Source organism: Macrosteles quadrilineatus, unplaced genomic scaffold, assembly GCF_028750875.1.
Source record: "Macrosteles quadrilineatus isolate MER2022 unplaced genomic scaffold, UCM_ALF_1.0 Scaffold_2__2_contigs__length_208266976, whole genome shotgun sequence".
Taxonomy (NCBI): Eukaryota; Metazoa; Arthropoda; class Insecta; order Hemiptera; family Cicadellidae; genus Macrosteles; species Macrosteles quadrilineatus.
In genome coordinates this window covers 118,049,198-118,076,835 of record NW_026542595.1, presented here as the reverse complement: position 1 = coordinate 118,076,835, position 27,638 = coordinate 118,049,198, and the positions used below count along the sequence as shown (strand labels likewise).

General features: G+C 37.2%; 2 protein-coding genes across 4 annotated transcripts in view; one reads left to right on the top strand and one right to left on the bottom strand.

Moving 5' to 3' along the window:
- LOC128983925 (myotubularin-related protein 13-like) overlaps positions 1-4,717 on the top strand; it is a 29,844-nt gene extending 25,127 nt beyond the window's left edge. For all 3 annotated transcript variants that reach the window (XM_054403202.1, XM_054403204.1, XM_054403203.1), the window contains one exon: positions 4,580-4,717. The gene's annotated coding sequence lies outside the window, so the exon portion shown is untranslated. The remainder of the gene's footprint in view (positions 1-4,579) is intronic.
- Positions 1-27,638, bottom strand: part of LOC128984815 (uncharacterized) — a 55,824-nt gene that overhangs the window by 2,159 nt on the left and 26,027 nt on the right. The gene's annotated exons all lie outside the window — the stretch shown is intronic.

Genomic DNA, 27,638 nt, shown 5'->3' with positions numbered 1-27,638 from the left:
GGGTAGCGTAGGGTACTAGAGCAGGGAGGTAAATCATATAATCTTAGGATACTGGTGTGCAGGGTAGGATATTGTAGGGCAGCGTAGGTTACTAAGGCTGGTTAAGACAATGATAAGGGAGGTACTGAACTGAGAAGGTTAGCTTAGGGCAGCATGGTAGGGCACTGCACAACCACACCTGGAACACAAGTATAGTCGAATCTAGTGCACGTCTGCTAATGTGTAATAAAAAAATATATACAGTAGCAAAGCATAGGGTACTGGGGCTGCAGGGTACAGTAGCATAGGGTACAGGGGCTGTAGTGGTAATGAAGCATTGGGGCTGTAGGGTAGTAAAGCATAGGGTACAGGGGCTGTAGGGAAATAAAGGATAGGGTGCAAGCTGCAGGATATGGTAGCATACTGGGGCTGAAGGGTACTGGGGCTGCAGGTTAAAGTAGATAAGTAGTTAAAGTAGTGAAGCATAGAGGGGCTGCATGGTACGGTAGCATAGGGTACAGGGGCTGTAGGGTAGTAAAGCATAGGGTACTGGGGCTGTAGGGTAGTTAAGCATAGGGTACTGGGGCTCTAGGGTAGTGAAGCATAGGGTACAGGGGGGGGGAGTAGTAATGCCTAGGGTACAGGGGCTGCAGGGTACGGTAGCATAGGGTAGTGAAGCATAGGATACAGGGGCTGCTGGGTACGGTAGCATAGGGTCATGGGGATGCATGGTAAGGTAGCATTGGGTACAGGGGCTGTAGGGTAGTAAAGCATAGGGTACTGGGACTGTAGGGTAGTTAAGCATAGGGTAGTGGGGCTGTAGGGTAGTTAAGCATAGGGTACTGGGGCTCAAGGGTAGTGAAGCATAGGGTACAGGAGGGAAGAGTAGTGAAGCCTAGGGTACAGGGGCTGCAGGGTACGGTAGAATAGGGTACTAGGGTAGTGAAGCATAGGATACAGGGGCTGCTGGGTACGGTAGCATAGGGTCATGGGGATGCATGGTAAGGTAGCATTGGGTACTGGGGCTGCAGGATACGGTAGCATAGGGTACAGGGGCTCTAGCGTAGTGAAGCATAGGTTAAAGGGGCTACAAGGTAGTGAAGCATAGGTTACAGGGGCTACAAGGTAGTGAAGTATAGGGTACTGGAGCTGCAGGGTACGGTAGCATAGGGTACAATACGGTAGCATTGGATACAGGGGCTGTAGGGTAGTGAAGCATAGGGTACTGGGGCTCTAGGGTAGTGAAGCATAGGTTGCAGGGGCTGCAGGGTAGTGAAGCATAGGGTACAGGGACTGAAGGGTACGGTAGCATAAGGTACTGGGACTGCAGGGTACAGTAGCTGCAGGGTAGTGAAGCATAGGGAACTGGGGCTGCAGGGTACGGTAGCATAGGGTACTGGGGCTGCAGGGTACGGTAGCATAGGGTACTGGGGCTGCAGGGTACGGTAGCATAGGGTACAGGGACTGCAGGGTACAGTAGCTGCAGGGTAGTAAAGCATAGGGTACAGGGACTGCAGGGTACAGTAGCTGAAGGGTAGTGAAGCATAGGGTACAGGGGCTGTAGGGTAGTGAAGTATAGGGTACTGGAGCTGCAGGGTTTGGTAGCATAGGGTACAATACGGTAGCATTGGATACAGGGGCTGTAGGGTAGTGAAGCATAGGGTACAGGAGGGAAGAGTAGTGAAGCCTAGGGTACAGGGGCTGCAGGGTACGGTAGCATAGGGTAGTGAAGCATAGGATACAGGGGCTGCTGGGTACGGTAGCATAGGGTCATGGGGATGCATGGTAAGGTAGCATTGGGTACTGGGGCTGCAGGATACGGTAGCATAGGGTACAGGGGCTCTAGCGTAGTGAAGCATAGGTTAAAAGGGCTACAAGGTAGTGAAGCATAGGTTACAGGGGCTACAAGGTAGTGAAGTATAGAGAACTGGAGCTGCAGGGTACGATAGCATAGGGTACAGTTCGGTAGCATTGGATACAGGGGCTGTAGGGTAGTGAAGCATAGGGTACTGGGGCTCTAGGGTAGTGAAGCATAGGTTGCAGGGGCTGCAGGGTAGTGAAGCATATGGTACTGGAACTGCAGGGTACGGTAGCATAGGGTACAGGGACTGCAGGGTACAGTAGCTGCAGGGTAGTAAAGCATAGGGTACAGGGACTGCAGGGTACAGTAGCTGAAGGGTAGTGAAGCATAGGGTACAGGGGCTGTAGGGTACAGTAGCATAGGATACTGGGGATGTAGGGTAGTGAAGCATAGGGTACAGGGTCTGCAGGGAACGGTAGCATAGGGTCCTGGGGATGCAGGGTAAGGTAGCATAGGGTAATGGGGCTGAAAGGTACGGTAGCATAGGGTACTGGGGATTTAGGTTAGTGAAGCAAAGGGTACAGGGGCTGCAGGATAAGGCAGCATAGGGTACAGGGGCTGCAGGGTAGTAAAGCATTGGGTACTGGGGATGTAGGGTAGTGAAGCATAGGGTTCAGGGGCTGGGTAATGTAGCATAGGGTACTGGGGATTTAGGGTAGTGAAGCAAAGGGTACAGGGGCTGTAGGATAGGATTTAGGGTAGTGAAGCAAAAGGTACAGGGGCTGCAGGATAAGGTAGCATAGGGTACAGGGGCTGCAGGGTAGTGAAGCGTCTAGGGTAGTGAAGCATAGGTTACAGGGGCTACAAGGTAGTGAAGCATAGGGAACTGGGCCTGCAGGGTACGGTAGCATAGGGTACTGGGGATAGGGTACTGGGGCTGCAGGGTACGGTAGCATAGGGTACAGGGGCTCTAGGGTAGTGAAGCATAGGGTACAATACGTAGCGTCCTGGGGCTCTAGGGTGGTGAAGCATAGGGTACAACGGCTGCAGGGTAGTGAAGCATAGGGTACGGGGGCTGCAGGGTACAGTAGCATAGGGTACTAAGGCTGTAGTGTAGTGAAGAATATGGACAATACGGTAGCATAGGGTACTGGAAATGCAGGGTATGATAGCATAGGGTACTGAGGATGTAGCAGGGTATGATAGCATAGGGTACTGAGGATGTAGCAGGGTATGATAGCATAGGGTACTGAGGATGTAGCAGGGTATGATAGCATAGGGTACAGTACGGTAGCATAGAGTTCTGGGGATGCAGGGTAAGGTAACATAGGGTACTGGGGCAGCAGGGTAGTGAAGCATTGGGTACTGGGGATGTAGGGTAGTGAAGCATAGGGTACAGGGGCTGATGGGTACGGTAGCATAAGTTCCTGGGGATGCAGGGTAATGTAGCATAGGGTACTAGGGCTGCAGGATACTGTAGCGAAGCATAGGTTACAGGGGCTACAAGGTAGTGAAGCATAGGTTACAGGGGCTACAAGGTACGGTAGCATAGGGTACAATACATAAGCATAGGGTACAATACATAGCGTCCTGGGGCTGTAGGGTGGTGAAGCATAGGGTACAAGGGCTGCAGGGTACAGTAGCATAGGGTACTGAGGCTGTAGTGAAGTGAAGAATATGGACAATACGGTAGCATAGGGTCCTGGAAATGCAGAGTAAGGTAGCATAGGGTACAAGCTTCAGGGTACAGTAGCATAGGGTACTGGGAATGTAATAGTGAAGTATAGGGTACTGGGGCTGCAGGGCAAAGTAGCGTAGAGCAGTACTGGGAATGTAATAGTGAAGTATAGGGTACTGGGGCTGCAGGGTAAAGTAACGAGTACTGAGGCTACAGGGTAGTTAAGCATGAATACAGGGGCTGAAGGCACAGTAGCGTAGGGTACTGGGGCTGGAGGGTACAGTAGCGTAGGGTACTGAGGCTGCAGCGCACAGTAGCATAGGGTACTGGGGCTGCAGGGTTCGGTAGCATGGAGTACAGGGGCTATAGGGTAGTAGTAGTAGTAGTAGTAGTAGTAGTAGTAGTAGTAGTAGCAGTAGTAGCAGTAGTAGCAGTAGTAGTAGTAGTAGTAGTAGTAGTAGTAGTAGTAGTAGTAGTAGCAGTAGTAGCAGTAGTAGTAGTAGTAGTAGTAGTAGCAGTAGTAGCAGTAGTAGTAGTAGTAGTAGTAGTAGTAGTAGTAGCAGTAGTACCAGTAGTAGTAGCAGTAGCAGTAGCAGCAGCAGCAGCAGCAGCAGCAGCAGCAGCAGCAGCAGCAGCAGCAGCAGCAGCAGCAGCAGCAGCAGCAGCAGCAGCAGCAGCAGCAGCAGCAGCAGCAGCAGCAGCAGCAGCAGCAGCAGCAGCAGCAGCAGCAGCAGCAGCAGCAGCAGCAGCAGCAGCAGCAGCAGGAGTAGTAGTAGTAGTAGCAGTAGTAGTAGCAGTAGCAGTATAGCCCCAGCACCCTATGCTACTGTAGTATAGGGTACTGGGGTTGCAGGGTAGTGAAGCATAGGGTACTGGGGCTGCAGGGTACAGTAGCGAAGGGTACAGGGGCTGCAGGGTACGGTAGCTTAGGGTACAGAGGCTGCAGGGTAGTGAAGCATAGGGTACTGGGGCTGACGGGCAAACTAGCATAGGGTATTGGTGCTGCAGGGTAAGTGCAGGGTAGGTTCAGTAAAACTTTTAGTCATAACTACATAAAATGCTAGGCCTATTTGTTTTTCTTTTAACAAGTTCCATAGCATAACCAAAGTTTTTTTTTACAGTTCATGATACCTACTGGGAAATCATAAGGTTGCGGAAGGAGATGGTTGTTCTAGCAAGGCTTGGACTTCCACTGAGCATTACAACATTATTGTAAATGTAGACTATGTATATAATGACAAATACTAAAACACATATTGTTACCATGGTTATGTAATAAACTTTGGATATTATCATTGACTATTAGATATTATCCTCCCAATATTTTCAGTCTCTAATAGCACATAGACCAAAAATGAGATGGTATGACCGAGTTAAGAGAGATGTGAGTCAGTGTGGAGGGACAGTGGAGATGGCAGCGGACAGAGAAGCGTGGAAGAGGCTGATCTATGAGGCAAAGAATCGACTGCGATTTGTAGCGCCCCAGCAGTAAGTAAGTAAGTAAGTAATAGCACATAACTGGTTTTATTATATTTGTAAAAATCAAGGAAAGATCTGAATATCAACCTTATTATTTGTAATGGTATTGTAACCCATTTTCCTGACAAATTTAAATTGTTTTACATGTTTTAATGTCAATGACTTTGTTTTAGCGAATATCCCGGGAATAAGCTGTTACCGATGGGAACTGATTTACTTTTTCTGAAAAACACCATTCGCTCAAATTCATACATATATGTATATATATATATATATATATATATATATATATATATATATTGTCCATTAGCACAATAAATCGAACAAAAATGTTTTGATTTCAATGAAATTTGTTACAAATGTAAACCTACAAACCAGCATGATCGAACCATTGGCACGGGGGTTTTATGGTGGGGATTTATTGGGTAAAAATTGGTCATTTCTCTTTTTGACCCTCAAAACATAAAATTTCCTAATTTATCTCTAGACCAATCTAAGAAATCAAATAGTTTAATATATTGAAGTGTTTTTGGTTATTGGTTACGGAGAAAATTGTAAATTGAAAATGCCCATGTTATTCTTATGTAGAATAAGTGAACTGTTGCTTGTTTATGCATATACTTTGATAAAACTTGGTAAATCTATTTATTTTAAGCTATTAATTTGTACTAAGCTATTAATGTTTTACTATAAAACACACTTCATTACCCTACCTGTAGGCAGCAAACCTGAGTACTCGTTAAACCTAATGTTATTGAAATAGATTTAATGGAATATCAAATTGGGCAAATGGAAGTTCGCTTATTCTGCAGGTTTGCTGCGGTAGGGGTACTTGTTAATTGAATAGTCAAAAGTAATAATGTACAAGACAGAAAATTATAAATCAAATCTTTTAGTTAGAATGTGTTTTATAATAGTAAAATACCCCACCGCAGCAAATCAAGCAAATTTTCATTAACATTGGATTATTACTTATAGTCCTCACCACCCTAACTTGAGGCAGCCCAAGGCCACACTAGATATATAGCGTGCAGCCTTGGGCTGCCTCAAGTCACAAAAAACATACTACTATAACAAAGAATGCCAACCGCATGTTAAAAAGCGTTAAGTACTTTGAGAGAGCTTTGCCTGTCAATTCATAGGCAGCGCCACCAGCGTGTTGCTATACTGAGTGCATTGCAACGCTGGTGGCGCTGCCTACAAACTGATAGGCAAAGCTCTCTCAAAGTACTTAACGCTTTTTAACATGCGGTTGGCATTCTGAGTTATGGTAGTCTGTGCTCAAGTTAGGGTGGCGAGGACTATAAATATTTTTTCAAACCTGTCAATGTCAAATGTTTTCTCTATTTAGACCATTACGTTTAACGAGGACTTAGGTTCTCTGACACGGGAAAGGTAATGTAGAGTGTTTTTTTTTTTGCAAAATGATAATAGCTAAGGATGAAATAAACCAATTTTTCACAATGTGTTCAAAATGTATCCATAAAAAGCAAACTACAACATTTTACTTATTCTTAACTAGCTGTTGTACCCGTGCTTTGCAACGGGAAGAGAACACAAAATACCCCCGCCGCAGCAAACCTGCCGACTAAGCGAATTTCCATTTGTCTGAATTGATTTTCAGTTAAATATATTTTAATAACATTAGGTTTAACGAGTACCTAGGTTTGCTGCTACAAGGAAACTAATAATGTGTGTTTTTGAGTAAAATATTGATAGCTTAGTACAAAATAAATAAATTTGCCAAGTTTGATCAAAATCTATCCATAAACAAGCAAACTACAACATTTGACAATATTCTCCATAAGAATAACATGGGAATTTTAAATTTACAATTTTTTTAATTTTCTCCGTTACTAATAATCAAACAAAAATACTTATATATACTAAATTATTTGTTTTTTTAAGCTCTTTAAAAAGGTCTAAAGAGAAATCGGGAAATTTTGTGTTTTGAGGGTCAAAAGTGAGAAAAACCAATTTTTACCCCATAAAACCCCCCGTAAAGCCCCATTCCCATGGTCCGATCGTGCTGGTTCGCAAACTCATTCAAGTTTATCCCACTTTACACCTTTAAACCAAATTTCATCAAAATCGGACAAAAATTACTCAAGTTATCGCGTTCACGGACGTATATATATATATATATAAGTCTATATATATATATAACGATGTACGGAGGGATAATGCTACTTGATATTTAGATTCAGTGATATCGCTACCGGCCGTCCCCCCTCCGCGCCACTTCCGGCGTTCGAGGCCGGGTAGCAGTATCCCTCACTCCGTATTTACTCGAGCCTTACGTCGATTCTACTCCAGTTGATACGGAATACAGGATAATACTACCTAAAATACGTGCTGCCAACTGTTGAATTAAACCCCACCGTCATCTCACATCTTCTTTATTTACTGTTATTTTATTCTTTAAATTTTCGTATTACCTAAATTATAGACTTACGTTTTGTGAAGTTTTATGTCCATTTATACAATTTCCATTATGTACGGACTTTGTCTCGTTATTATATCTCGCATATGACCTTTGACTATTAATACAATAGTTCTTCTGTATCCCATAGTGAATGATATAACATACGATTTCCCAAAACTTATTATTATTAACCAATCGTTTCAATTGTTATAATTTAAAATTCTCATAATGCAACTGGATGAAATATAAAATTCCAAAGTGCAAATGATAAAAGCCACGTAATTTACCAAATAAAACTAATCTTAGTTTTACATTGCCGTTATTAACTCCGTTTAGTGATTAATTTCAAATTAATGTAGGATAAGTAAATACCCCCGCCGCAGCTAACCTGCTGTCTAAGCGAATTTCCATTTGGCTGAATTGCTTTTCAATTGATCTATTTAAATAAAATTAGGTTTAACGAGTACCTAGGTTTGCTGTTACAAGGAAACTAATAAAGTGTGTGTTTTAAGTAAAATAATTATTGCTTAGTATAAAATGAATATATTTGCCAAGTTTGATCAAAAGATATCCATAAACAAGCAAACTACAACATTTTACAATATTCTCCATAAGAATAACATGGGGATTTTAAATTTAATTTTTTTTTTAGTTTTCTCCGTAACCAATAACCGTACAAAAACACTTTGATATACTGAATTGTTTGTTTTTTAAGCTCTTAAGGAAGGTTTAGAGAAAAATTGGGAAATTTTGTGTTTTGAGGGTCAAAAGTGAGAAAACCCAATTTTTACCCGTTTCATCGTAGGTGAATGCATTGCTTAGAATCTGTTTTAAATTACACAAGAAGTGACAATATGTATACATGTACTAGTGGATGATCTGCTAAAATTTCGACTGGTTACGTAACACTAAACATTAACGTCAAGTTATTTATAGGCCTACTTTGAATATATATTTATTCTGTGATTTAACTTTCGGTTTTTGGACAACTTTTAACTCGATGTACAAAAAGTATATGTAACATAGTTACTACTCGGTGTAACATATTATGTTTTCTGAGGTAAATATATTCTTCAATAATTACTAACGATTACAAATGATAAAATTGTAAGTAGAAACTTTGTTTTAGTAGGGTGATCCTTAATCCGCGTAGTTTTTGCGTGGAGTAAATAAGGATCGATATACGGTTTACTGTTAGTTTTTTATATGTCAAAGAGTCGTTTTCACCAAAACTGTTACTGTTAACACGCATAGATTTTTTACTAAACTCTGTACTACATTAAAATTTCACTTCATGACGGTTACCCCTATTGTAATAAAAATACTGAACGGTCCAATCCACTGTCACCTTTCGTATGTTGTATAATACCGATAATACACGTATAAATTGTTGTTTAGCAAAATTATACAAACAAAATTCTTAAATAAATTTCATACTTTACCACAGTGGCGTAGGTACAACACCATCTTGAACATATAGGAGGTGAAAAATCCTTCCTGAAATTTGTTTTAAAAGTAGGTTACTTTTTTATTATATTTTAAGTGTTGACGGCCTCTTGTATCCTTGCATTTGCACGGAGCAAAGCAAGGAGTGAGCCGGTACAGTACAAACCACCCGGCTTATATACTGTACCACCACCATTATACACATGTTTTGAAAGAAAATATTTTATCTTTTTTTACTTCTATTATAATTAAGCTTGTTTATTGTAAGTATACTATTTTGTTTATCGATAACTGGCACCACAAAAAATTCTATACCAGTGGCAGTAGCCAAAGTTCCTATGCGCGACTAAATCTGGTTGGGTTATAGGTGAAGGGGTTGACCAGGGCACTTTTGTGAAACCATTTGTGTATTGCTCCTAACCCTCACTCACATATCCCCAGCACTGCCAATAACCGGTACCCGTAAGCTATTTGCGCGCCAAACGCACTCGAGTCACCGAACAGTCAACAGCTTATAAACCACTCCTTCTACCCCCCTCACTCGCACTACGCTTGGTCCGGTCTTCAAGTAGTGTCATTCGTCTGGTGTTAGTAGCGCGTTCGTGTTTGTTACTTTGCTACAAATAAACTTTCATTAAATGTAATAATTTAGCCTAGGGTTTTACGGTTTCATTCAACTTTTTATACTGCTATGACATTTTTTAAGAATCACTAAGATAATACGGAGTTAGCTCTTTTTTTAATATTCAACTGAAATAGTTACGAAAATAACACACAAAACATAAAATACACAAAAAAATAAAAAGCATAAAAATGCATTTTAGATAAATATTTTAGGGGATTAGGTTGAAGCAGCGACTACAAAACTTTAAGAATGTTCCGATATTTGGACTGTTTATAATTTTTCACCACATTATGATGTTTTTAGCTTTATTACATACGTTAATTGGTGGATGAAAGTTACGTTTTGCTGGCCATGCCAGCTGTCATCGTAATTTGGGGGCCAACCAGGGTTTTACAGCCTGGGGCCGCAAAATCAGCTGTCCGCTTCCTTACTTTAAACATGAATGCATTTTAAATACACAATCAAAATCTATAGCATTGCAATAGAATTTTATTATTGTCACCGTTGCCTAGCAACTATTCATTTTTATTTTTGCTGATTCCTCAAATTATTTTTTCACATAACCTTAAAGTTGTAGTTGTGTTGACTATCAGTGTGCATTATTATAGTGGTAATAGGGTATAGTGGGGTGAAAAATAGTGTTCGTACCACAGACCGAAATGGTTTTGCAGCTCTCGATCGATTTAAGTTCTCGACTTCGTCTCGAACTTAAAAACCATCTCGAGCCAGCAAAACCTTATTTTTGGCACAAGGTACGAAATATACTATTAAAATCCCCTTGTTCGTGACTATATGGATACGTGTGTCTATGTGTTATTACAGTCAAGGTCTATTAATTGTTAATTTAAAAAAATCCCGGGGGAGCCCTCCAGTAGCCCTATTGACGAAGGTCTATCTATGACACTCCTTTACAGTACTAATATAGTACTTTAACGGCATTTTTCAAACAATACCAATGTAGTAAATAGGCAAAAGTATCGATGACTACATTTTTATATTTGTATGATATCTATTTAATAGTATCATATAGTTATGCTTGCTACAGCCTTGAGCTTTATTCTATTCATTTTTGCTTTAAAGCAAACACAAACGATGAGAAATGAAAATCATTGATAAATCACGAACTCTATTATCTCTCTTGTTTGTAAAAACCCACTAGTATTGTACTTTACAATAGTTTTAGACTATATGTCTGTGAAAGCTTTATTTAAACTAGTATCTAAACGAAACTCTAACTACTACCATTATTTTGTTTAATAATTAAAAACAAATGCACAGTGAGGTCTGGATTCAATTCGATTATGCCAGTAAAATCGGTAATAAATATTTAAATTTGTTTATTTATTCTTTTTTTTAATATGACATTCTCAACTAAAACCCGTAAATATGCCGATTCATAATGTTTATTACAACTATGACCAAAAATTTAGACATAAGGTCAACTAAGAAGATAAGCCATTAAGAAGATAGCTCAAGTTAATGGATTTCGAACCAAGACAAGAGAGGACATCTCAAGAAAGACGAAAAGAAAACTCATTAGACAGAATATACTACACAGCAGAACAACTTTAGAAGAGATAAAAGATGAAAACACCAGATATGTCACATTTAGCTACACGGGGACTATAACACAAAGGACTGCTAACAGATTCAAGAAATACGGAGTTTTGATAGCCTACAGGACTCAGAACACCATGAGTAAAATACTGCACCCAAAAATAGAAGATTGTAACAGATTCGACGCATCGGGCATCTATAAAATCAATTGTAAAGATTGTGATAGCTTCTACATTGGACAGACTGTGAACTTCGTCAACAACTTCAAAAACCACATATCTGCATGGAGGACCAACAAACAAGAAAGATCAAACGTCGCACAACACCTGTTACAAAATGGACACTCAATAGGAAAAATGGAGGATAATCTATGTATTTTAAAGAATTGTAAGAAGGGATATGTGATGAATGCTTGGGAAGAATTGTATATTTATAGGGAAAAATGTAAAAATCGAAATACGTTGATTAATGAACAAGTAAATTTCGATTCCAGTTGTACTTATAAAAATGTATTGGCCGGTGTTTCCGGTAGCCAATAGGGTATAAATAGGGACGCCATTCAAGATTCTTGTCATTCGCCTATTGGGTCTGATGATGATTGGAGTGTCCAATCAAAATCGATCACCACTTTCCATCTTTTGTATATTTATCGTCTTGTGAATAACAGTATAAGCGTAAATAAAAAAGCGTGTAAAAGACGTATCTTTATTTACTTTCCATAAGGTCAATACAAAGTATTATAATTCACGGGACGATTATGACAATAGACAGGTTTTTACTAAAGAACGGATTGTAAAAATATATTGATCCGTATGTCGAAATGTATGTTTTAGTAGGTGAGGAATTTGATTTTGACATTTTCAAACTTTCGAAAATGTACCGTTTAGGCTGTAGAGTTGAAAACTCGGAGAAACTTAATTATAAATTTTAAAAATCTTTTTGAGGTGAAATATAAATATAATAGTCTCAAACCCTAAACCAAATAATGCTGATTCATAATGGTTATTACAACTATGATCGATAATGTAGCCATAAGGTCAATAAAAATTATTATGTTCAGCGCGACTATTATGACAATATACATTTTCTTATTATGTCGAACCCTATTGATCTGTATGTCAAAATGTAAGTTTTAGTATGTGAGGAATCCGATTTTGACATTTTTAAACTTTCGAAAATGTACCGTTTAGGCTGTAGAGTTGAAAACTCGGAGAAACTTAATTATAAATTTTTAAAATCTTTTTGTGGTGAAATATAAATATAATAGTCTCAAACCCTAAACCAAATAATGCTGATTCATAATGGTTATTACAACTATGATCGATAATGTAGCTATAAGGTCAATAAAAATTATTATGTTTAGCGCGACTATTATGACAATATACAGTTTGTTATTATGTCGAACCCTATTAATCTGTATGTCAAAATGTATGTTTTAGTATGTGAGGAATCAGATTTTGACATTTTCAAACTTTCGAAAATGTACCGTTTAGGCTGTAGAGTTGAAAACACGGAGAAACTTAATTATAAATTTTAAAAATCTTTTTGTGGTGAAATATAATTATAATAGTCTCAAACCCTAAACAAAATAATGCTGATTCATAATGGTTATTACAACTATGATCGATAATGTAGCCATAAGGTCAATAAAAGTTATTATGTTGAGCGCGACTATTATGACAATATACAGTTTGTTATTATGTCGAACCCTATTGATCTGTATGTCAAAATGTATGTTTTAGTATGTGAGGAATCCAATTTTGACATTTTCAAACTTTCGAAAATGTACCGTTTAGGCTGTAGAGTTGAAAACTCGGAGAAACTTAATTATAAATTTTAAAAGTCTTTTTGTGGTGAAATATAAATATAATAGTCTCAAACCCTAAATCAAATAATGCTGATTCATAATGTTTATTACAACTATGATCGATAATGTAGCTATAAGGTCAATAAAAATTATTATGTTTAGCGCGACTATTATGACAATATACAGTTTGTTATTATGTCGAACCCTATTGATCTGTATGTCAAAATGTATGTTTTAGTATGTGAGGAATCAGATTTTGACATTTTCAAACTCTCGAAAATGTACCGTTTAGGCTGTAGAGTTGAAAACTCGGAGAAACTTAATTATACATTTTTAAAATCTTTTTGTGGTGAAATATAAATATAATAGTTTTAAATTTGAGCTTACGATAAAAATGGTAGCCGTTCAAAGATTCAAAAAGGCAGATTAAGGACGTTTTTGAATAGCTGCCATTTTGCGACTTGGTTATCCGTTTGAGTTCGGGCTTGCGGCATGGCGCTTTATTAAATAAGACCTATAATTTTATACCAAACTTGATCCATGCTTCAATTTGAGGATTTTGACTTACTCCTCATGGGCCGACCTCCTTAAGATGGAAAAATGAAATAATAGCTCGAAAAAGGTAGACATTTATAGTTATAATTGATTTACAAAGTGTCATTCCTTTATTTATAAAGGTCAAAAAAATATATTACCTCGTCCTGGGACTTTTCAATCACACTGTACATAGATTTACCCTAGGATGTTAAGTGGACAGCATTCAAATACAGTGCTGATAAGAGAACAATTGCCGTTCTTTATTAATAAGAGGGAAGTTTTCTTAACACCCTTGTATATAGGTAAAACTTTTAGTTGTCCTTTTAAGAGTCTTGTGTTTTACAAAATAGGCATTCTAACACACTTGGAGAATAAATTTTCAAAATAAATCCAATACATTCAAGGGGACTGTCCCCTCTACAGACTTGTGTAATTCTGTGTCCTCACAACATCTTTGTGCAATAGGGTTTCTCCTCTGTAGTTCTTATTCCATTGCTTATTTAGTACAATCAGCTCGTCATTGGCCCTATCACAACCGGAGCCATCTAGCCTTGATTATAGTATAGCCTCCGTCTTTAGTATAATATCTATACATGTTAATAAGCATATCAATGCACTAGCATAAAGCTTTTCTAAACGTTACAATCATATAATGTTCTTTGTGATTAGATTGCTTTAAACGCCGTACATAATATTTTGCTGCGGCTCGTTCATCTTGGTTTGTCAGGCCATTTAATGATACCTTCTGTTCAATTAATTTTCCTTATTTCTCTGCTTATTGAGTCGAATCAGCTCATCGATATATTTGTCTTTTGTCGGCTACAGTGTTCGTAACCGACTATGATTTTTCGCTACTGTTGCCTATACCCCAATGAACATACATAGTATAGTCCCGCAAACATGCCCCTGATTTATCGCCTGTCACTCAGGTCGTATGAGTCCTGCAGTTTTCCACTAAATGCCTTTATTAACTTATATTACCTTTTAGCGAATTCCCCATATAGGGAATAAGCAATTACCGTAGGTCTCATGGTAACAACTAAACCAGGGACCGATTTGCTTTTTCGTTTTGAGGTCCCCAGAGGGCAAAAACAACATCCCTTCAAATTCATATAGCGCGATAACTCGAGTAAAAATTATCCAATTATAACGAAATTTGGTACAAACGTTTAAAACTACGTTTATTCAAACGAGATCACGAAGCAGCATAATCAGACCATGGAAATGGGGGGTTAGGGGGCGTTTTTGGGGGGTAAAATGAGTTTTCCTCAGTGTTGACCCTTAAAACAAATCTTTTAGCAATTTATTTCTAAACCATTTGGTAAAGATTAAAAAATAATAAGTTTAGCATATTGAACCGCTTTTGCATGCCTAGAGGTCACGAGGAAAATAAAAAAAAGTGTAATTTAAAATTCTCATTTTATTGTTAAGGAGAAAATAAAAACTGTTGTAGTTTACTTGTTTTTGGATATATATTAAACAAATTTACAAATTTATTTATTTCATCTTATACTATTAACGTAAGGCCAAAAACACGTTTTACCTTCCCCGTAGCAGCAAACCTAAGCACTCGTTAAATCTAATGATATTTAAATTGGGAATACATATGTCTTATTTATGGAAATATTTTTGTAAAAATGTAATCAGACAAGTTTAAATTCACTTAGTCTGAAGGTTTGCTGCGCCGGGTTGTTTTTTATTGGGTGAAAGATTCACATTGTTCCACAGTTGCCTTTGGAAGTTACCCACCCTTTTTCATTTGTGAGGTGTTATAAAAATTCAGCTTTCTCCACTCCGTCTGACATCCATACACTAGCACAAATCTCAGGTGACAAGTGTTCTGCGAACTTCAGATTCCCATCTTCCCAAAGCTTATATTGCTATCCAACTGTAGTTAGTTTCGTGCACTTTAAAAAAATGTCTCGAGGCGTAGTCGACGTTGTCAGTCCTCCTTATTCGTCTTTGTGCCTAGCCATGTATAAGTCACGCCAGGTTGGTAAATGAGTTTCTTAATTTCTTGCACACCATCACGCACAATCTAGTTGGAAACTGTATCACAGTGTACTGGAACAATATTAACTTAATGTACTGGACCGATTTTGATTGTTGGAAGTTGCCGTAAAAAATCATAATTATGACGTTTTTGCGTACCAGCATTTGTCCCTCATATTCGTTCTCAGGTAGTAAGAGTCATGCAGTTTTCTAATATATGTTTGTTAATAGCTCAAATTACCTTTTGTATTCTGTGAAGTGTGTTTCACAGTTGTCTCGAGGCGTAGTCGACGTCGTAAGTCCTCCTTCGTTTGCGCCTAGCCGTGTATAAGTCATACTCGGTTGGTAAACGGATTTCTAATTTTGTTGCACCCCAACAGGCACAATCGAGTTGTAAATTGTATTGCAATATACTGGAACAATTAACTTGACGTACCGGACCGATTTTGGTGGTTGGAGTTGCCATACAAAATAAAGTCGTCTTAAAGTCGGAGATGCTTGTTGTAGCGTACCTTCATTTGTCTCTCATATTCGTTTTCAGGACGTAATAGTCCTGCCGTTTTCAATAAATGCTTGTTATATAGCTCGTGTTACGTTTCGTATTATTTCAAAGGTTCACATAGTTTTACAGTTGTCTTCGGCAGTTACCCGCCCTTTTTGTTCGTGAGGTGTTATGCAAATTTAGTTCTTTCCGCTCCGTTTGACATCCATACACTCGCACATATCTCGGGCTACAAGTGCTCTGCAAACTTCCTTCAAACTACCATGTTTCTAAAGCTTACATTGCTATCCAACCGTTCATTAAGTTTCGTGCACTTTCACAATTGCCTCGAGGCGTGGTCGACGTCGTAAGATCTCCTTATTCGTTTGTGCCTAGCCGTGTATAAGTCATACCAGGTTAGTAAATTAAATCTCGCTCTTTTGCACCCCATACCACACAATCTCGTTGGAAACTGTATTACAGTGTACTGGAACAATTAACTTGATATACTGGACTGATTTTGGTGATTGTAATTTGCCGTTAAAAAATCCTAATTGTGATGAAAGTCAGGGACGCTTGGCGTAACGTACCTGCCACGATTACTAGAAAAATACCGGTATGGATCATAAACATAAACAAAATGACGTTGTTGGCCCGAGTCCTATACTAATAGCATTGAACATATGATTTGGCAGTTCCATTTAAGCAATGTTAAATAATGTTTATTATCGGGCCAAAAACGTCATTTGTTTATGTTTATGATCCATACTGGTATTTTTCTAGTAATCGTGGTACCTGCATTTGTCTCTCATATTCGTTCCTTAAACTTATGGAATTGTTATTGTAGTTCATGCTGTATATATATTATTTCATTATATCAAATTAATCCTAATAAAAAATAATTTAAAGAGGGAAATGTTGTACAGTATACTTATATACAGGGTGAGTTTTTAATGAGTCCCCCCTACTTTTTCTACATTTATTAAGATGTCAACTTCGGGCCACGTAAGATCATTTTAGAGTAGTAAGTACTTTATTTTGACTAGGTGTAAATCTTTGACCGCCATCTTGGATCCGCCATATTGGATACACAGTTTTTTTTTTTATGTAAAGCTAGGGCTGTGACCCATCGTTTCAAACGAGATTGTTACGCTGAATATGATGCTGCAATCTGTTCTTAAAATTTCTTATAAATTTATTTTTTGCCCATTTTAACATTGTGCATTTACAAACTAAGACCATAATATCAAAATAGTGCTAGATAAAGATAAGTATACACCATCAGTCATTGTCTATGGCAGATTTATTTTTATCAGCCGCCATTTTGAAATGACAAAAAGTTTTTTAAATATCAAGGTGGTGCCGTGACCCATCATTTTGAATAACTTTTTAAGCTGAACTCAATACCTCAATCCGTTTTTACTATTCATATTTTGTTTTTTAAATATTGAAATTTTAAATAAAATAATTGTAATATTTCATTAAGAAAGCTTGATAACAAAAACTGATAGCGGCATTGAGTTTAGCATAAAAAAGTTATTTAAAATGGTGGGTCACAACAACGCGTTCATATTTTAAATATTTTTTCTCATTTCAAAATGGCGGATCCAAGCTGATTTAGATATAAAATTTAGATATACAAAAATTTAGATATAACGTAAAATGTTCTTCATAAGAATAGCATTGGAAGCCATACACATCTGATTTCCAGGCCAGTATTCAATACACGCAGTCGGTCTACTTCTTAGCCAGTAAACTCTAAAAATGCACTGTATACTGTATTAAAACCTGGGATAACATTATATCGTTATCTATAATTGAGCCAATTGAGCAATATTGGCTTCGACAACTGGGAAATGGAACCCTAAAACCATAAAATTATACTCAATGTGGCTAATACAACTGTTAATTTTGTATAGTACTTATTTACTTCCCTTAAGTTTCATCACGATCGGATGGTCGTTTTGTAACGCATATTCGCATATATAACAAACATTGGATTTCACATATATAGATAACAACAACAAAGGCAAACAGAGCGACTTTTAGACAAAAAGATCCATCTTGGCAAATAAATAATTCGATTCTCAGTTTGTTTGAATATTAAAATAAGCTGTTTTACATTTCAAGCTTTTTAGGGACTTATGTCCCTACATGCCCCTAGTCCATATATTAATTACGTCAGCTGATTCTTTGCGTCAAAATTGTGGGTGACTGGGAAGTCGTAAAATGACGGGAGAAGGCTCAAATTAGAGGTCTAGATCCCGTGACGGCGGGGAAAATAGTAACATTCCAAAAATGTTTACACAAAATTATATACAGTATAGCATAAAATGTTCTCCATAAGAATAGCATTAGAAGTCGCTGATTTATGTTCACCTCAATATACTGCAATTTACTGTATAAAAACTATTGATAACGTTATCTTTCTAATATATAAAATTCTCGTGTCACAGTGTTTGTCTGCAAACTCCTCCGGAACGACTTCACCGATCGTTATGAAATTTGGTGTGTAAATTCTGTAGGTATGCGAATCGGACGTAAACTATTTCCCGTTTCGAAATTCTTAAAAGGGCTCCGCCCCAGTGGCTCTGGAGTTTCCCATGTTAACCTTATGAGAAATGGAATTAATGAATCTTAACAGCTGTTTCAATTAAACAAGTTGGTTCTGTTCTACGATGTTCAATAGCATTAAAGTTACAAGGATTACCAACAGGGTGCAGCACTATTATTTCTTTTACATTTATGACAACAGCTAATTTGCAACCAAAAGGTGAGTGAGCGTAGCGAACGAGCTTCAACCTGGATGCGAGTTAGCGTAGCGAACGAGCTCCAACCCAAAGGTAAGAGCGTAGCGAACGAACTTCAACCAGGACGTGATTGAGCGATGCGAACGAGATCATCTTGAAAATTAAACGTAACGGTACTTTCTTTCCATCGGTCTGTCTTAGGGGAAACCTATAACTTAGGCGATACGAAGTTCGCCGGGTCAGCTAGTCTATCTATATAAATAAAATTACAGTTTTGTCTGTACATTGCTTAGAATCATGCGGTATTTATGTTTGTCTGTCCATTCTGTGACTACGCTTTTCCAATGTGTCACTTTTGGTTTCTACTTACTTACATTTCGACAACGATATCGGTACTACCCCTACTTAGGAAATAAAACTACAAACGTACAAAACTCCAGATTTGTGCGTTTTTGTCACATTTCCTCCGAATGTTTGCTAGATATATGTACCGATTATCGTTTAGAGATTACGTAATATTTTAAATAAGAAATGTTTGTTTGGATAAAGGTGGTTTCTTCAAACTGTCATTAATATGTTAACATTAAAAGCTGCTTACAAATAATGCTATTAATGGGAAATAACTTTGATTTTCAAAACTTAAAAAAAAAAATTAAAACCAAAGGAGATTAATAACTTCGGTACTGCACCACATCAAGTGAAAGTTTTTTTTTAGCAAACCATAGTGAGTTTTCAAAGCTTTACGTTGTTAACGTTACATGTTACATGTTTTGTGGCCTGTGTATTTTTTATTTATATATTTGCCAAGAGATTAACACCTATAATACAGGTTCATTAGAGGGACAGTTTGAATTAGTCGTAAGTACTACAGTTCTTTTCTCAAATGTAAACGTTGGTTTTTGGTACTGCTACTTTTCCTTAGAACCGGTGGTAGCAGTAAGAATCATTTTTACTTACAAACACATCACTATTTATTTATAAACACTGCACCTTATTGCTTATTAAATTTAATTGATGTCTTACTGTATATTTTTTAGCGTTTTCTGTCTGGACTCCAAAATGTTGTGTGGACTCAATTCTGTACTTGTGTGTGTATGTCTATTGGTAACGCATTAATGTCCTTATTTTTCGTGGAAAAGACAATATATTATTATTATCAATTAATTAATTAGTTAATTATTATTATCAATTATTATCAATCATTAAGATGGGGACGACACTTAGGTGCGTATTTTAACCCAAATATGAGCGAAGGATGAGTGTAGAATGGTGTGAGATGATCTGTGTAGCTTTGTTACTGACTAAGATCAGCTGTTTCATTAGCCAGGATCATTTATTTAAAGCCCAATGATCAGGAACAGCTGGGTCCAGTTTCAAAAATTTCAACCCGAATAAAGTGTGCAGTAGTGAGGTTGAGGCAGTGTTTTAACTATTTTTAATCAGTGTGAAAAGTAACTTTAAATTACATGCCTACCTTAGGGCTATGCCTCATAGATCTATACTGTAAAGCAATTCCTTTCATCGTTACATATAAAATATGGACTAACACGATCGGGTGACATTTAATTGCGAAGCATTCGTTTTGGCTTTGAAACTGTCAGATATTGTATTTGAGAAGGTTTATATGTATTCCTAAACAGTTATAGTTTTGCCATCATATCTGGAAAAATGCACACTAAATATGCAAACCAACTCCTGTTCTGAATATAAGGTTTTAACTTACTACAAGATTCCCGTACGTAGAACGGACAAACAGCTAGTCTATATATATAATACGCTAAGCCGATTTTTGTAAACAGAACTCTTCCCTCATTTTTGGACCGATTTTAATGATTAAAGTGTCAAAAAATGGCCCTAATCTGTAGTTTTGCTAAGTGTTTTCATTTTCTGAAATCTTCATTAGTTTTGGCAGGATCTTCCATCAAAGTTGAGTTTTCTCCCATAAGATTAACATGGGGGCATCTAAATATTTAATTGGAAAATTTGTCTCCACTAATTTGAGAGAACGGCTGGGCATAGAAACTTAGTAGAGGTGTCCAAAGAAAGGTCTTGGTCTGTAGATGATTTATAAAAAGAAAAACGAAGTAAATTCCCTTATTCCCATATTCCCTACAGTGTATGGCCATGTTGTTATGGCTACAGTGTAGCCGCAAACCTGAGCCCGTCCAGCCGTGCGCACGGTGTTATAATCACAGTATTTGTTATCCAAATGTTTCGGACGTGTCGTGTATGTGTGATAAATGTAAAATGTGTTTGGACTATTTTTTTAATACATCGACGCTGTTGCTACAAAGCAACATAGAAACAATTCAACCTAGTGACAGTGGAGCTGAGGATGACCTGATGGTTGAAACGCGTACTCCACAGAAATTTATGGGTTGATGACGTAAGTTATTTAATCATTGGAAAAATATTCGATAGTTAATAAGGCTGAGACAACTAACTGACATCCTCCATGTCAAGGAATTCCAGCTTTAACAGTAATCCCACAACCAATTTGCCAAACCTATGATAGAGGGTTATTCATTGGCACAGAAGTACGATATGAACTGACAAACTTACACTGTAACGGATATACCCCCCTTTGAAGTTAGAACGTGTCTTCCCAACAATGCTAAATGCTCAAAATATGTATAATTTCACTCAATGTATAACAGTTAACTGAATTAGTGTAAGCCTTGAAAGTAGATTTAATGTCAACATTTGAAAGATTCTAACACTATTACGAGGCTATAACAGTTTCCCATGTTATTCATAATAAGCTTGGAAGTGATTTACATATGTGTTTGTTTCATAACCATTTAGAAACTTGATAGAGACTTAAAACTTAAACCCCTGGAAACTACGACCTGGGTTTTTACGCTGAGTTTAGGAAAGATGGGGACAAGGAAAGTTAGGGACACGGAAAGTTAGGGCCAAATAGGGGTTCGACCGGGGGGAGGGAGAGATTAGCTGAACTAGGCTCTGAAACGACTCTTTTAGAACGAATCGTTCTCCTGTTTCAATTCACAGAGAGCTACAGTAACGGGATTGACTTCAAAATCATAATTTGAATATTTCCAAACGGTAAACCTAAAAAAATTAAGAAGTATTTTAAGTAGCCTAAAATGCGATGATACTGTGTATTAGGAAGGAACTCTTAAACAACAAAATAACCGTTTAAAATGTTATTTGTTTAAGCACATAATGCGTTGGAATAGCGATAATTAGTTTGATTTTTTTTTTGCAATTTTGAGGATGAAGCAACCCGGCATAATCCTGTCACTATCTAGTTCCCACGAAATCTATCTACTGACTATATCACTGATAGACAGTAAATCACATAGTAAATGAAATACGGAATACCTGGAGACTACAAATGATTTGTCAGTTTGTAGTTATTTTAATAATCACCTTAATATATTAACGGATGTCTCGTAATTCTTGCGTACACATACAAAACTGTCTACGGTCATATTCACAAACAGTAAATTGTAAAATAAATATAACTATGCCAAAGAAGCTGTAACGTTGATGGTGTTGTTATAAGTCATACGGCGACGAGCATATACATAAAAGTGTAGCAAATACTCCGTAGCAGCAAACCTAAGTACTTACTAAAATTAATGTTAATTAAATAGGAAATAAATCTGACAATTTTTATGGAATATTTTAGTAGAACTCAAGCCTGGTAGATGGAAATTAGCTTAGTTTGCAGGTTAGTTGCGGCGGGGGTATTTTAATTTAGTTTCGCGCCTCGCGGCACTACCGGATCGCACAGCGAAAGACATACGGTAAGAAGATTATTCCTATTCTTGGCGTTATAACTATATGCCTACATACTTTTGCCTTATCCAACATCATACCTTGCATGTTAGGCTGCCAACTAACAGAATTCGTTGTTACTCATGGTTTTGGCATAAACAATTTTTTAAATGTAGGCCTACTGTTCGATGTTTTTTTATCTTAAAATATAATTGTTGCTGGTTAAATTAATTTGATAGTTTCATCCTGAGATCATTAGTTCACCTTATTTAGATTAACAAGTTATTGTCAATTGACCAACAATTTATCAAAATGTATTACTTTGTTAAGACTTAGTACTATTGATTCACTCTGATTCGGATTCCTTTGACCCTACTAAGAGTTATTCTTGCCCGCGAGTCTATGACATGAGTTAGTTATGTACCGATTGTACTGGTACTTTGAACCATAAATACATTTTTTTCAAAAACCTGTACCGATAACGAACGTGTAAAATTTGTCACTAAATTAATTGTCCTGGAAGCGATTCCAAAACACGTCACTGATTGTAAATAACTTATAACTTAAAGATACAAGTGCAAGTTTGTAGGAAGAACACGTTTCTAAACAGATCGGCATTTGTTTTCAGACGAAATATTATATCGTCACATTATTGGTATTTGGTAAGTTACGTTTGCAGTAAAGAATTAAAGAAAACGTGTCCAATATCATACAAATCAGTGTTTGGATAATTTTTTATATAAATATTTCAATCAGTATATACTGACGACGAAGGAATAAATTAGGCCTAAATTACTACCACTTTTAAGAATTCACAAAAAAAATAGTTTTATCAACAGCTGATCCTTAGAGTTCCTCTTTTGCGATTGCCACGTAAAACCAAAACAATATTTAGGTTGGGAATTGGAGGTCAATCACACTCTCGCAACTACACAAAAGTTAACTGACCCGAGTGACCTGACACCCCAATAACTGGCCTGTTTGAAAGGAAAATCTAAGAAATTGCAAATGTAGTCGATTCGGAGAAACGTGCGAGGGGATTAACGGGACATCGCTGTATTCTGTTCACTCATATTTCCATTACCTTTCCAAGTACTGAATGTTTATGGGTTTGCTTAGATTAAACAAAAGGTGGAATACTTTGTACCAGATGCCTACGACTACATTTTACAACAAGTATTTCTTTAATCTTTCTCAGTAATAGCTAGTCACGGGTTGTTCCTGAATTATATTGTATTATTGTTCTAATACAAACGAGAGAAATTCGTCTATGTTCACGGTCGTATAACATAAATTGGAGGCTATAACATCCTCACGAAGTTGAAGCTACTGTTTTAGAAATATTCAAGTGTATTTTTTATTTAAAAAATGTATGCTTGAATAATCATTTACAATTCGAGTTTACTCCGTGATTAATAAAATAACCCTACAAAAACACTTCAATGTACTAAATCTGTTGTCCCTAAGCTCTACAAAAGTAACCATTTAAACAAGGTGAAAAATGTAAGGGGAGATAGAACTAGATATAAATACAAGTCGTAGTTACGACTAGACCTAGGTACAACAAAAATAGAGAACGAGTCGATTTAAAGAGTCGTTCTCAGAGCTTAGTCAGCCTCCGTTTGCCTCCCCCTCGGCTCAAAACCCGATTTGTCCCCAAGTTTCCGTGTCCCTAAGTTTCCTCGTCCCCATCTTTCCGGACACCTTTACGCTCACCTAGGCCCCCAATAATAAAATAAAAAGTCAATTTAAATATACCTTTTACTTACATTCAATATCAAGGGAGTTAAAAGCGCTTTGCCGATTAACGTTTTTCGCAACTTTGCGCCCCCACCCTTAACTTGTCGACCACCCCTGGAGGTGACGACATGGGTTTTTACACTCATCTAAGCCCCCATTACCAAAATCAAAAATAAAAATCTCTGACTCTTTTCATGTATACTCAACTGCACCTAGCACCTCGCCTAAACCATTCCCGATCAACTTTTGTAAGCACATCCAAGTGTGATTAAAAACGTTGTGCCTTACTTAACCGGTTTAATTAATCACAAGTGCAACGATTGTTCTTGAGTTTTTATAACGGGGGAAAAGACCACGAATCATTGTTGTATAGTGCTGGGAAACTTATATTTTTTTAATACTCGTCACCAATAGCTTCCAAAAAAGGTTTCCACTCATTGACATTGACGGCGCTTCAAGGACAGTGGGTGATCGTGGATGATGCTGCGATCTTGGAAGATCTTTCTGATTTCGCTGTGATTGTAACAGAGGGTTAACTTACAGAAGTAGCTAAACTTGCTTTTCCAATGTGTCCCTTTTGGTTTCTACTTACTTCTTTGTGCTGTAATCGCTGGGCCTACGTAGGCCTAATTATTCACAACCACATTTCGACAACGATATCGGTACTTTTCCCTATAATACATGGCCTTCCCACGTAGGAAGTAAAACTACAAACGTACAAAACCCTAGATTTGTTTTTTGTCACATTTCCTCCGAATGTTTTCTAGAAATACCGATCATAGTTTAGAGATTACGTAACATTTTAAATAAGAAACCTTTGTTTGGATAAAGGTGGTTTCTTCAAACTTTCATTAATATATGAACATCAAAAGTTGCTTACAAATAATACTATTAATGGAAAATAGCTTTGATTTTCGAAAACTTAAAAAATCCAAAACCAAGGGAGATTAATAACTTCGGTACTGATACCACATCAAGTGAAAGATTTTTGAGCAAACCATCATAAATTTTGAAAGCTTTAGGTTGTTAACGTTTCATTGGTTTTTGGCCTGTGTATTTAGGCCTATATATTTGCCAATGGATTAACACCTATTAACACCATTAACACGGATTAACACCAGTTTGATTACAAGGACAGTTTGAATTGGTCGTAAGTACTATAGTTATTTCCTTAACTGTACACGTTGGTTTTTGGTACTGATACTTTTCCTTAGAACCGGTGGTAGAAGCAAGAATCATTTTTACGTACACACACATCACTAAAGTGTAGTTATCGTTAGTGCTGCAACTTATTTCTTATTAAATTTAATTGATGTTTTACAGTATGATATTTGCGTTTTCTGTCTGGTATCCAAAATATTAGTTAATGCTGTGAAAATGATAAAACATCAGTGAACGATTTTTTTTTAGCAAACCATCATGAATTTTTAAAGCTTTGCGTTGTTAACGTAGGCCTATCAATGTTTTGTGGACTGAGTATTTATTTACTTATTTATATATTTTCTAACGGATTTATACAAATTTTACTGATTGATCAGGCCTTAATAAGATTATCATAAAATTTGATGACTCTATCAAAACTTTCAAATAATTATTTTGTTTGTAATTTGCTTTGGTTAAATCGTAGCAAATCCCCAAATTCAATTATGTATTTGTGTGTGTATGTATATTGCATTAATGTCCTTATTTCTAAGTGTCTCGTGGAAAAGACAAGAGCAACTTTGTTAATGAAAATTTCAACCTGAATAAAGTGTGCAGTAGTGAAGTTTAGGTAGTATTTTAACTACTTTTAACCAGTGTTGGGCTATGCCTCATATGAAATATGGACTAACACGATTGGGTGACATTTAATTTCGAAACATTCATTTTGGCTCGAAACTGTCAGATATTGTATTTGCGAAGGTTTATATGTCTTCCCATACAGTAATAGTTTTGCCAGCATATCTGAAAAAATGCACTCGGCCTGGCGCACACGGTCGATTTTTGATCGGCCGATTAAAAAATCGGCCAAAAAATAAATCGCCATTGATTTATGTCTAGGCGCACACGTGGCGATTTTTTTGTCCAGAAATGGATTTTTTGAGTGAGTTGTTTAAGCTATCCTAAAATGGACTTTGTTGAATTAACCTGTGTTTGTAAACTTCTAATTAGAAAAAAAGACAACTTAAATATTGGGTTCATCCAATAGTAAGTCAGAGACTTTTAAATCGACAGTTTTATATACTATACACTTCACGTGATGACAGTAAAAACTTCTTTACTATAAAATGTCTATTTAATGTTTCAGTTTGTATTATAACAGCTGTGGCTTTTTTAGCAAAGAAAACAACACAACTCACACTGAAGTTCACTGACTCCTGTGGAGAACAACAAGCGACTGGCCGATTTTTTAGTCGACCGTGAGCGCGGACTGATAACAAGAACCTGTACGTTACAGATTTTTGGGTGACAATCGCCTTGCCTACGAATCTGAGGCAAAACCCAGATTTTAAAATCGGCGTAATTCTCGATCGCCTGTGTGCACGCTTCCATTCAAATACGAGTACATGATGCACAGATCGGCCGATGAAATAGTCGCCTCAAAATAATCGCTCGTGTGCGCCTAGCCTTATGCAAACAAACTCCTGTTCTGAATATAAGAAGGTTCAAACCTACTACAAGATTCCCGTACGTAGGACGGGCACACAGCTAGTTGAAAATAATATCAACAAAAGCAAACAAAGACGAACAACAAACAGTTTTTTTTTTTTTTTTTTACACAAAAGATATGTTCTACTGTACTGAGATATCTCCCCTGACACATAGATAATTTCAATTTGATTCCGAGTTTGTTTAAATATTACAATTATTTGTTTTACTTTTGAGCGTTTTAGGGGCTTATGTCAAAGCCATATGTCATTTCATATTCGTTCCACTACATCACGTCATAATTTACGACCTGCTTATGAAGTACACACATCCTTTAATTTTATGAGAATGTTGTATTGAGGCTTTTGACAAGGTAAAAGGCCCTGAACACTCCTACTTAGGCTCTTTAAGACAACAGTTTACCTTTCAAATTGTCCGTAGACGCTAGCTCAGTAGGCCTGGGACCCGTGTTGTCTTACCAGATGGTGTAGAGAACCTGATAGCGTATCAGTCACGCACATTCTCAACAGCTGAGAGAAGCTATTTACAAATTATAGAAAAGGAAGCTTACTCATTGTTGTGGCTTGCCCCTGAACTGGTAAGACAAATATAAGTACGAAAGTAAAGGTAACTAAACCACTATTATTTTATAAAAGGAAGCTCTTGCTTTAGCATTTGCAGTTTAAAAAATTCAATAACGTTTTTGTAGGGGAAAGCTTATTTTGGCTCTGATTGCAAACTACTTCGTAGTATTTTTGACTAAAAAGGCAATACCTATTTTTGATAGGGCTCGAGTGCAAAGATATGCGTTGTTCTTATAAGGTTATGAATTTAAAATCTATGCTTTTGCCCCTGAGCTGTGATGACAATTAAAAATAAATATTTACTTTTGTCTACAGCTCAAACTGTTGTAACTTGGGTTACGGCCGTTTCGGCATTATAACTCGGATTGAAAACGACGTAAATTCA